We start from the raw sequence: 13378 nt of genomic DNA, 5'->3' as shown, positions 1-13378 counted from the left end.
AAAAAAGAAAATGTATTCGAATTCCACAATACAGCTAAGCGACTATTCAGTTTTCACAATCATACGGAAGGATTGTTTATTTTGGTCATGGTTAATCGACTCATAACCAACTTATTATAAACTTCAAAACCGATTAACCGAAACCTCCATAATGGATCGGTTATGGTTATGGCTATCTATTAACCGCCATATCGGTTATGGTTTTGGGTTTGGCCAAAAACCGTCAAAACCTACCCATACACACCCCTAGTTTTAACTGTAATTTTGGATTTGAAGATAGGGAAGAGATGAGAATGCTTTAAAGAGAAAAGGTAATAATAAAAGTATAAAAGATATTATTATATATTATAGGATAAATAACACATGTCGGCGCCACATAAAAGTTTCTAGAAGCAATTCTCGAGCTTTTATATATTTAAGTTAACAACCGTTTTGATTGTTTGGTCTAATGGTTGAAGTTTTGTTTCTAAGTTCTAAAATACCTAGGGTATGTATAGTGAGCAAATTTAAGGGCAAATTTGAGGTTCTCAGTTGACGTTTGTTGTATCACAAATTGTTGATTACATATTTGTTCAAAGATGTGTTATTTGTATCAAAGATTGTTAGGTAGATTACATATTGTTAGATTGTAGATTGTGAGATGTTGTAATTTTTGTAAGAGTTTTTTTTTCTTTCTAGTTTTTCGGATATCTATTTCACTATTCGAACGGATATCCGAAATTTTGGATACGGATTCGGATAGTAAAATCCAGTATCTGAAATATTCGGATATCCGAAACTCTGAATACCTGACTTTGAACACCCCTACTCATACGTGGCCTCTCATCTAACCACTAAATCAGTTTTTATAGTTTTCACAATAAACTTGGTTTTCGTTTAAGACTTCTCCTGGTTATATATACATCAATATGAATAAAATACTTGTAAATAGTTCAAAATTCAAACATTCAACTTTTTTTAAAAAAGTCATTTGAATCACTGACCTTCAATCATCTCTATTTCATCCTCATGAGCAAACACACCGTAGGAGAGAAGCCCCTAGGCCAACCTGAACCCTTCATTTTTTTTTATTACATATGAAACTTTAACCTAAAACCTCCCTATTTTTAAATTGAAGTCTTTGGGTGCCTCACGTCTAGGGCTGTAAACGAACCAAATGAACACAACACAAGGTCTTTTTCATGTTTGTTTGTTAAAAAAATAACATGTTCACGAACACATACCGAACAAGATTTTATGTTCTTGTTCGTTTATTAAGGAAATGAATGTGTTCACGAATGGTTCACGAACAAACGAATACAAATAAAAACGGCAAAACCTAGAGATTGATGCATATGTATTCATCAGTGTGAATAATGAAAGCTACAAACGAATCAAACAAACACGAACAAGGGCATTTTCGTGTTCTTTCATTAACTTTAAAGTTTAAATGTACACGAACACTTAATCAAACACATATTTATGTTCAAGTTTGTTTATTTACAAAATGAACATTTATGTTCGTTTGTTAAAAAATAAATGAACATAACTAAACAAAAATAAACGAGCATAAATAAACATATATGAACAAATGTAAATTTACACAAACAAACATAAACAGACATAAGTGAAAACACTTAAATGAACAAAAATTAAAAATATAAAACATTTTAGTAGATTACTCATCCATATAATATTTAAGTATTTTCTATTAATACATAAACAAACTGAACATGTTCATGTTTGTTCGTTTAATTAAACGAACTCAATTTTTTTGTTCATGTTCGTTCGTTTATTAAAGAAACGAACTTCTCGACGAACAGTTCACCGAACGTTCGGTTTGTTTACATGCTTACTCACGTCAACCACTTGGGCTGGGATCATTGACCAACATTTAACTTTTAACATAACAAATCAAATACTTAAAATCTCATGGTCAATTCCTCTAGGTCAAAAAGTGTATTTGTGTTGGATTTCGCTAAACATTTCTGGACATTTTGGGCCGAGTTGGACGATTTTGGCCGTGTTGGCAGACTTTTACCCATTTTACCCGATTAGGTCTGATTTTGCAGACTAGCGCCTAGAGCCTCCGATTAGCCAAAATCAAGGCCCTTAGGATCTGATTAGCGCCTAGGGCGATTTTTGCAACACTACGTCAAATGATTCATATAGTTTGACCTGAGTTGGGTCATTTAAGTATGTAGAATGATTTTTTATTAGATATTTCTAAACATAGAGTGAGTCTATCGTCGTCTATACTTACCCAAGTAACTGTTGTGGGGCGCTAAGCATGACCACTTCAACATCAAAAACTCCAACGCTATACATCTCAATTGAGAGATGTGGTGGTGGTGGTGGTGTGAGTAGGGGGGGGGGGGGGTGGGGGGTGTGTGTGGGTTGGGGGGGGGGGAGAAGAGGGCTAGTTTCGATTACGTTATTATTTTATAATTGAGAATTAATAAACAAATGAATCATTTATCTCCACCTTACTGTTTTTTTTTTTAATTTAAATTTGTTACTCACCTAACTATATCTCACACTACTACGATACATTGTTTTGGGTAAATGTGAAACAAATCAATGCAAACATAGAGCATCTTTTTTTCACATGACACTACAACAAATAAACTAATAGTTTCATTTGAATGCGAAAAACGTTTTGTCAATAAGATATTGAGCTTTATCTAACAAGGCTTGTAAGGGTTTCACTTACTCATTTTAATTTTTTTAATTATTAACTAATTCTTGTTATATAAAATTATTTTCATTTTACTTAATATTTTTTCAATAAAATATAAATATAAATCTAGAAATAAAGACAAAAAAATCATCTAAATTTAAATCTTATCTTACTATACTAATAAAAGAAAATGTTGAAGTTTAGGTGTCAAGCCTACATTGTCCTAATTCCTAATCTCTTATCTCATTCATTTTAGCTATTCATGGGTCATGGATCAAAACCATTTTGTCAAGTGGGTTATAACTTATAACATAGTGTGGATTTTATTTATTATTGAATTAAGTGTCATTTTTATACCTGACGAACCAACTATGCAACTTTAGTACATTTTTTAAATTTTTTGGAAATCAACATCTGACGTTACCATTAAAATCATGTTATTTTAATACTTTTTGTTAACCCGTTTTTTCCATTAAATCTACATTTAATTAATTTATAATTATTTTGAGAATCACAATTGAAATAACAGACCTTATTTATTTTTATCATTTGGCAAATCCCGTGTAATACACGGGTTCAAAAGCTAGTATTAATATATTTAATAAGCCAACGGTTCATTCTCATCCAATGATCAATTATATTGACCAACAATTTCGTGCCCAACATCTATTTTTTGTCTTGTCTAAAACACTTACCCGTTTGTGTTGAGGTAGCTCGGATCGTTCACCCACCACGAGTGCCCTAAATATGAATACACGAATGTATTATATCAATATATCTATAAGAAAAAAGTAAATAAAATAAAAGATCATATGCTCACATGTTTCATACCTTCTTTTGTTTTCTGTTTTGAAATATGTTTTAACATCTCATGTTATGTTTCGTACTCTTTTTTGTACTTTGATGTTTTCTGTCCTTGGCGTTCTCTTGTTCTGTTTCTTGACTCCTTTTCTTTTTGAATTTTTCTATTTCAGATTTACTCATTACAAAAACAGAAATGCCAAATTTTCTGAAAATAAAATTGAAATAGAAGAGACATGAAAAATGTACTTTTGACTACTTATGCTCATCTACCTTTATGGTTGTTTTTTGACCACTTCTTTTTACGTTTTGTTTAAAGTAACTTTATACAATGCTAGAAAACTTTTTCATATATCCTATAGTGATTTTGTTTATGAAGTCACTCAATTCCTCTTAGCTACAACATATGTTAATTCTGGTTACGATCTATTTTGATTTTTGTTTTAACTCTGACTTAAATTATTAATTATAATTATAAAATTTAATTATTATTTGGTAAACTTTTTACTACGGTGGTGTTCTTACTCCCGAAGGACTTCAGCAATTACTTTAACATTCGTTCTTCCATCAAATGCACGATTGTGGAGTTTGTTACACACAATAATATAGCGTTTTAAATCCCTCCACTTTGCACTGATTTGGTGTTCCGTGCGATTTACCACACCAAATTTTGTTGACATCTCGTTAAAATTTTCGTCCAAAATCCCTCGTTTACGACCGTTTGGTTATCCGGCGCATTCATCAAAGCCGTTGCCAAGTCATTTCTTCAACAAGTCATTTCTTCAACTTATCTTAAATGAAACTGAATCTTGGTTGAGGAAAGCGAAAAAACGGGGTTTAATATTTAAGGTTGATATTGACAAGGCTTACGACTCTTTAAACTGGGATTTTTTGGATTATGTGTTGGAACAAATGTGGTTTTCAAGTCTGTGGAGGCGTTGGATCTCGGCTATTCTGGGGGTGGGTCGATCCTCTGTGTTGGTTAATGGGTCCCCGACCCCAGAATTCTCTTGTTCAGGTGGGCTAAGACAAGGTGACCCGTTATCTCCGTTTCTGTTTATTTTGGCCATGGAAGCTCTCACGGGTATTATGAAACGGGCCAGCTCAGTGGGTATTTTCAAAGGTTTACAGTGTGGCGGGTCCGGGGCTTTAGTTACTCACTTCCTCTATGCTGATGATGTGGTGTTTCTAGGTGAGTGGGTTAATGAGAATGCTTTAAACTTATGTCGTATTTTGAGGTGTTTTTATTTAGTGTCCGGTCTTAGAATTAATTTGTCTAAGAGTTTGGTGTTCGGGACATGTGTGGGGGTGCAAGAGAGAGATGATGGCTGAAATCTTACATTGTAAAACGGGTTCATTCCCGTTTAAGTATCTTGGATTACAAGTCGACGGAAATATAAATTTAAAGTCTTGGGAACCCGTTGTAGACTTATTTAAGAAACGTCTATCTTGTTGGAAAGCAAAGAAATTGTCGTTTGGTGGGAGGGTTATGGTCATTAAAGCGGTGTTGAATTCCTTACCAACATACTACTTTTCTCTCTATCGGGCTCCAGAAGGTGTAATTGAAAAACTTGATAGGTTACGTCGGGTTTTCTTTTGGGGAGGGTCGGAAGAGGAGGTGAAGATAAATTGGGTGGCATGGGAAAAAGTGATAGCTCCGGTTGGTCACGGGGGTCTCGGGTTAGGTTCGTTAAGGGTCGCTAATTTGGCTATGTTAGCAAAATGGTGGTGGAGATTCAAGAAGGAGGAGGGGGTGTGGCGTCATATAATTTGGGCTATCCATCATACGAATCAGTCATGGAGTTTCATTCCTGCAAAAAACTCGTTAACGGGCCCATGGAAGTATATTGTAAAAACATCAAGTGAACTAGAAAGGTTGGGAGTGAACCTGGGGAAAACTTTGAGATGGGTGGTTGGTAATGGCAGGAGAACTCTTTTTTGGATTAACTGTTGGAACGGGAATGGAGTCTTTTATTCTCGTTTCCCGTTACTTTTTGAGATCGATTCAAAAAAGATGTGTAGCGTGTCGGATTGCTTGGTGGTCTATGAGGACGAGCTTTGTACACAATGGGGTTGGGTCCGGATACCACGATCGGGGGCTGAATTGCATGAGTTACGAAATTTGCTCTTGGCATGCCAACCGTTTTTTTTTAATGGGGATTCGGATCGTGTACAATGGGTAGTAGGGGGTGATAGATTGTTTTCTGTTAAAAGTTTGAAGTGGAGTTTGGTACAATCCTTGCGGAATGTGGAAAAATACATCATAACATGGAATAATTTAGTCCCTAAAAAGGTGGGAATTCTTGCGCGGCGTGCCGAAATGGAAAGGATTCAGTCGCTCACTTCACTGTCTAGGCGAAATGTTCCGGTTGTTTCCACCCTTTGCCCATTATGTGGGGAATATGAGGATTCGGCGGAGCATTTGTTTGTTTCATGCGGGTTCACACAGACGGTTTGGAGCATTATTACGAATTGGTGTTAGGTACCTACGTTTTCGCGTTTTCTTTTCGAGACATTCTGGATCTTTACAAGTTTTCGCAGCTGCCGAGAAAGAAGGCAAAGGTGTTTCACTCTATTTGTCTTATTATAATTTGGAGTATTTGGAAAACGAGGAATGCATTGGTTTTTGAGTTCAAGCCAGCTCGGTTGCATAGCGTGATTGGTGAGATTAAATCTTTGGGTCTCTTGTGGGTTCATAGCAGGTCAAAAGATTCGAGCTTATCTTAGGATAGATGGAACGCTTTTGATATTTAAGTGGTTTGTTTTACCGTGTTTTTTAGGTGGTTTGGTATTTGAGTGGCATGGCCACTTATTGTAATGGGTTGGTGTTGGTTACTTTAGGTATGTCTAGCTCCTTGCTAGTCGAGGGTGTATGTTGTTTTTCTCCATGTTATATTATATTGTTTTTGTTGGTCGTTCATAAAAAAATTATATATACTTGTTTTTAGAAACTCTTTGGCCTTTCCTTTTTCGTGGAGTAGCATTTATGGTGGTCGTATCAACTTGTATGACTACATCCATTACATAGAAGCCTAGTTTAAGTCTTATATTTCTCTCAAATGGAATCGCTACTCCACCACCGTCAACTGCCCTCGGCCCTACACGGATGCATTGAACTGTGCTAGTGAACCACCACCGTAACATCTTACAATTGGAATTTGAAACCGTTATTTTTTTTCATAAAGAACCTTTTAGACAAAAACGATAAAGTGATCAAACCAAAATCATAAAAATTGCAATTCACTTTTTATTTTAATAAAAAGCCAACCATGTCCATGTTAATTGCTACATACACTACATATAAAGAGGGAAACATATTGAAGAAACACTAAATGACCCCGGCAGATTACGGATAATCTTAGGGTTAAGTAGATGTTTCCCACGAGGGTTGGGTCCGGCAAAGATGGTTATTCTTCTCGACTTGCAAAACAGACACCGTGAGCTCATCACTGAGAAGGGGGGGGGGGGGTTCCTCCTTGTGACAACCCTCCGGCGTGAGAATCAGACTAGATTGCTCTGAATATAAGTATATATTGAGAGAAATAGCTAGAGAAGATAAGATAATATGAGATGATGATACCGTTCCAAGGTGTTGGAGTATTTATAGCCGAAGGTAGGTTTCCAAGCAGGTACGGCCAGCTGTATAATATTCCTTTTCCACCAACTACGGGCTATGTTCGTGCCACGATGGGAGTTGGTGGGTAGGCAGCGGCTGATAGTGACATTTTGTACTGGAGCGTGCTCCTCCTCGTACTATTGTCGGTGAGCTGTCACCCTGTGATTGGTTCATGGGCTGCTTTGGTCAGATCTTGTCTATTTTGTCCATACCTTGGCAGATATAGTACAAAAGATCTTCCAGAAGCGTACGGACTGGCTCTTTTGGGCGGGAGTATTCCCGCCTTGCTCATTCCTTCCTCAGGTGACATTGATGAAGTATAAGAGTTAGTGCCTTATGCGTGTAGCCTTACTGTTAGTGCGCTTCCTTCTTGGCTTGTACCCACAGCTGCGAGAACAGGTAGGGTACTGTACCAAGGGAGGCTTTCCTGCGTGAAAAGCTGGCTTACTGCGTGTAAGGTCTTCATCTCTCTGAGCATGGTGGGTCCTGCGGAACCAGTTGGTCTTTGCGCAGACGTACCTCTTCAAGGTGTATCTTGCGGGTCCAACTGGGCTTTGCGGGGACCTACCTCTTCAAGTCCCCCCAGTCCATTGTTCTTCTCATGAATTGTTAATAAGTGAGGTGAACTTTTGGACTTTAAGCAAGGGGTTTTGAAGAGGGGTTTTTGTTTTCTAACGTTTTCTGTGGGGATTCTTCCCGCAGTTTTCCTAATGTCACTTGCAGAAATTCCCGACTTTTCTGCCTGATCTTTGGTTATGATGCGGGTAGGTGTTTAACCCCTTCGCAAGTCGGGAGCGTTGAGTTTCACTTGCATAGATTCTTCCCGAGGTTTTGGTAGTTTTGGACATAGTGATCAGTTATGTTAAACCACCAATTCCACCTTGAAGCTTCAATCTAGTTCTCAACGTTCCTGCCATGCGGAGGTGTTATTTCTCTTTCCGCAAGCATGGCCCATAAGATCCTTCTTGGCTTCAATTCCCTGCAAGTGCTAAGTATGTGAAGGGTTTCTCCTTGACACTGTACCCGCACTTGTCTTACGGTTTTTTGCTTTCCAAGGTGAGGGGGTATATTCCCTCTTATTTTTGAATCTCTGAAATTCGAAGAGTTGGTGAAAGGATAAGGACAGTCCAAACGGCTGAAGGGACGTTAGCGTCTTCTGACGGTTTCAGGACGTGCAGGAAGTTATGACGACGTGAAAGTATGTGGTCAATCCAGACGCTTTTTCAGGCGCGTGGGCGTGAGTTTTCGGGCGCGTGAGCGCGAGTTTTACAGCACGCGTCCTTTCGACAGCTGTTGCCAGCTTGCTTTTTCCACGTGTCGCCGTTTCATTGCACCTGCGTTTTCTCTTTCCTCCGCATTAAATTCATCGCATTCATTGCGATGAGTATATAAAGGGGGGAGAGGGTGCATCTCAATTCATACCTTCACTTCACTCTTCTTCTTCTAAGCGATTTCCGGCGAATACTCTAACTTTTTCGTCGAGCATTCTCCTGAAATCGTTCTCTTTCACACCTAAAAAATGTCTTCTACACATGATCCCGAGATTAACGTCGAGGAGTCTGATGTATACCTCGAGAACCCGACGTCCACGTCTGATAAGGACGATAAGAGTACTGCTGGCGAGTGCCAGTGTACTCTTTCTGTCGATTTGTATCACTATATCGTCAAGAAGTTCGTGTTCGAGCCTTACGAGCCTGAGTTTCCAGAGCCCCACCAGACGGTGTATGATGCCCCTAAGGGCAAGATAGGGGTTTATGCCTCATTCTTCATATATGGGAATCTCAGATTCCCATTAACGAAGTTCATATACCGTGTTATGGAGAAACACGGTGTACACTTGACGGAGGTGCACCCGATGGCGATCGCTAAGGTTCGCCATTTTGAATGGGTGTGCCACATTCTGGGCATCGAGCCCCGCGTCGACCGCCTGATGACCTTCTACTCCTGGAGGTGCATCCAGGGCTGGTATACCTTGGTCACTCGGATCAAGGGTTTGAAGATCTGCGCTACCGAGCGCAATCTTCGGTCTTGGAAGCGGGAGTTTTTTTACATCTCCGCTCGCGTCATCCCCATCGCGATGACGTTCAAGAATGGGAGGGCACTCCCTAACCTTCACGCCTCCAACTACCAGGAGACGGAATGGTTTGCCAAGATCTCCCAGATCCAGACTCCGGTTTACCGCTTTACGGAGTCTGGGATGGTGATGCTTGGGATGAGCCGGGTATGGAAGGATGCCGGTTCTGAGACGCCGCAAATACCTATCATCCTCGAATACGGTTTTAACTTTACTCCTTACGGTATGCTCCATCTTTTGTGTTGATTTAGGGTTTTTCTTCTAACTGTTAATCTTTTTTTATTTCAGAGGGGAACGACTTACAATCGCTCCTGCATCCACGGGAGACTGGTGGTCCCGCCCGGCTGGGTACTCGCGATCTTGACGAGAACGAGTTGCCCATTCCGGAGCAAACGGCGGATAGATTCGTAGAGGTCTACCCACCGGGCCACGAAATTTTGAGCGCCACTCGGCCAGGTAAGGGATTCTTTAATCCTCGCCCTCTTCATGCTCAAACTTCTGCTGGAGTTCCTCTAATTTTGTCATCTTCTGATGAGGGATCCGCAGACGGGCCTTTCTTCGTGAGGAAGAAGAAGGCTGCTGGCGTGAAGGGCAAGGCGAAGGTTACCTCCGTCGTCAACCTGGGGAATCAGTCTGATTCCGAGACTGAAAGTGAGGAGGCGGCGGGGAACCTCGGTGGTGGTGAGACTATTGTCTCGGAGGTTGAGACGGCTGTCACCTCCGAGCAACCAAGCGTTGCGACGGAGATTGGCGTGAAGAGTCCGGTCCCATCAGGTCTCTCTCCACCTGTTAGGTCTTTCAGGATCAAGAAAGCCAGTATATTTTTTTTACCTTCCCCGCATTTCATTTCGTCATTGTTTTTAATATTTTTTTTGTCTTCACGCAGGAGTGGACGTATCCGCTTTCCAGAGCGGTGCGGGAGGAAGCAGTTCCGGACCCAGGACGATAGGTTTGGTCAACCTATCTGAGGCGATGACCCAGGAGGCTGCGCCTGTTTCTGGTGCTGGTTCAGTTGCTCATTCTGTTGAGGCAACTGTTCCAGTTGTGACGTCATCTCCGTTGGCCGTCAGTGCCATCTTTACCACATCTTTCACTGGGCCGGCGGTGACTTTTTCTGCAAGCTCCTCCGCAGCGGCGACCACGATTGTGAGTTCATCTCCAATGAGTTCACCTCCGATGGTCTCCACCACGGCGGCTTCTACCATGCCCCCTCCGGTGTCAGCGACTACTTCGTCCATGGCCGGTTCTTCAGGTATGTTTGGGGTTGGGACCCCTGGACTTACCTCTGTTGATGAGGGGGTCCAATCTTTGCCTCCTTCCCATCTCTTTGACCTTTTGGATGGATATCCTCTAGGTTCGGGTGATGGGTTTGGCGGTTACCGGCCTGTTACCGACCCTACAGGTGCGTGGGGTTGTTTTGGCCTATTATCCATTTTTTTTCATTTTTTTCCTAACTGTTTTTTGATTTTGCAGTTTCGGATTCCAATGAGGTGTACGCTCCACGGTGGAATATCCGCCGGGGAACGACCCTCCGAACGGCTGCGGACTGCGTCGACTGGACTCGCCACGCCGCCCCAAGCGGTGCGTTGGGGGAGGCAATGGCCAGCTACCAGGAGGGTAGGATGTCCAATGAGCTCCGAATCCTCCTTTCCCGGATGCAGCCGCGCGTCGAGCTACTTTGTCGTGAAAATGACAAGTTAAAGACGGCGCGTAGCCTGGAAGTGGCTCAGGCGCGAGCATTGCGGGAGGAGAACAAGAGACTCGTTGCCACCGCAGCGGAGAAGGAGAAGGCCTTCAAGGACCTCGAGGTCGAGATTCAGGCCAGGCATGAGGCCCGTTCCAAGGCTACCCAAGCTGTTAACGAACAACTTAGGTTGGCCAAGGAAACCGCGCGTAATGCGACCGAGAGGGCCACCAAAGCTGAAGCCGTTGTTGAGCCTCTGCGCACTGAGAACGAAGAGCTCAAAGCCAAACTAGAGAAGCTTCAGCAGGCTCATGATGCTTTGGCTTTGGAAGATGCCAAGAAGCTCCAAGAGCTCTTGGATCATAAGGGTATGCTTGATCGCACCGAGCGCAAGCTTAGGGGCGTTGAAGAGGCTGCTGCTAAGGATGTGTTGCTTGCCAACCTCAACAAAAATGAAGCCGAACGTGCCCACGATCAAGCTCAAGCTACCCTCCAAGAAGCTCTGATCACTAAGGAGTGGCTTCTACGAGAAGCGTTGCCGCAGGTACGCGTAGCTCCATAATTTCTTTACGCTTTTCTTTTTACTTAGAAAAGTTCTTATATATATATATATATATATATATATATATATATATATATATATATATATATATATATATATATATATATTTTTTTTGTAGGTTGTGCATCGGATTTTCGCGAACACATCTTATGACGATGCCATGAGTGCAGCCCTCAACGCTTCTCATGAGGATGGGGAGAAGGCTGGTTTCCTGCTTGGTCTAGGGTTTGCAGAGAAGGGCATCCCGCCTTCCAACTTTCCTTTACATGAGGTGCACACTGAAGCTGCCTATGACCAGGCTGTGAACCAATATGCTGCCTTCCCGCATCCGGTGGTGGAGAAGGTGAACGAGATTGCTGCTGCTGATGACGGGCTTTCTGTTCTCAAGGCTTTCCTCGAACCGCCGCAGACAACTGATGGTGCGGGTTCGAGTGGGTTTGGAGGGAGTGGTCCTGAAGCTTGAACCTTGAGATCCCTTCCAACCATTAGAATAGATTTGTATTTTTGTAGGCGGGTAGATACCTAGCCATTCTTATAATGTTTGAATTTTTATGAAATATAAATGTTTTGTTAACGCCTTGCCTTGTAAACATTATATGTTTTGCTCATGCATATTTTAGTTTAACTTAGCAATTTTCTAAGTGTTTTGAATAAGTTAACCTTTCGACGCGTGTTAGATAATAGGTTAATGTTCTGCTTCCTCTATCATGATTGTGCGGGTAAGACCGTCACTTTCACTTAGCAGGATGGCCAAACTTTACCTATATCTGACCTGCGTGAAGGTTTTCCTCATCTTCCCATTAGAAATATTTACTGTTTTTGTGTTTATGCGGGTTGTGCCGCCTTCCACACGCAACGACTTACTTCTTTCCACACTTATTTATGCGGTGAATACCGGCATATCAGTGTGGTCAGTTCATAAGTATAAAGGTAAGGCTATCAACACAATGTGATAAAGGAGAATCATTTCCATTAGAAGTGGCTCTAGGCCTTTTCTTTACAAGTTTGGAATTGATCTACATGTAACATTTGCGTAATTGAGCTCCATTCCATGTTCTTGGGATGGGGGTGCCATCGAGCCTTTCGAGTCGGTATGCGCCCTTTTCCAAAACTTCTTTAATAACGTATGGCCCTTCCCAGACCGGGGCCAGCTTTCCTCGGCGCTCTTGGTTCGAAGCCTCGTTGTTACGCAGTATGTAGTCTCCGACATTGAAGTTGCAGAGCTTTACCCGCGTGTTGTAGTACTTTTGCATTTGTCGCTTGTAGTTCTCTTCACGCGCTGCGTCTAAGTCTCTGCGTTCTTCGGTTAGCATAAGGTCTAACCGTCTTTCTGCATCATTTTCTTCTGGTTGAGTCAAGACTCTTGGTGAGGGTAGACCAATTTCGACCGGGACCATGGCTTCAGTGCCATAGGTGAGGCTGAACGGGGTTTCTCCCGTACTTGCCTTTTTTAGCGTTCTGTTTGCCCAACGGACGTGTGGAACTTCGTCCACCCAGCCGGATCTATGCTCCAGGAGTCTTTTCTTTATGCCGTCGACGATGCTCTTGTTTGCTCTTTCCACCTCACCATTACCCCTGCGGGTGTGCCACTGAGGTAAAGGTGTAGGTGATTTGAAGTTCTTTCAGCCACTTTTGTAGCTTCTGGTCAGCAAAGTTGGTGCCGTTATCGCTCACCAAATTCTGTGGAAGTCCAAAACGACAAATAATAAATTCCCAAATAAATTTTTTGATATGTTTTGCGGTTGTTTGGGCTATGGGTTTTGCTTCTATCCACTTGGTGAAGTAGTCGATGGCTACCACTAGGAACTAAACGTTCCCTGCTGCTGTGGGAAATGGGCCTGTCACATCGATGGCCCACTTCTGAAATGGCCATGAAGAAGTGACTGGAACAAGTTCGTTCTTCGGGCGATGCGTGTTGGGTGCGTAGAGTTGGCAGGACCTACATTTTCTGATGTAGGCCAGCGCATCCGTATGCATCCCCG

The sequence above is a fragment of the Bidens hawaiensis genome, unplaced genomic scaffold (genome assembly GCF_021521415.1).
Source record: "Bidens hawaiensis isolate Kalapana, Puna unplaced genomic scaffold, B.hawaiensis_p1.1 tig00035540_1, whole genome shotgun sequence".
NCBI lineage: Eukaryota > Viridiplantae > Streptophyta > Magnoliopsida > Asterales > Asteraceae > Bidens > Bidens hawaiensis.
The sequence above is the reverse complement of the archived record's forward strand: the minus strand, read 5'-3'. Positions refer to the sequence as shown.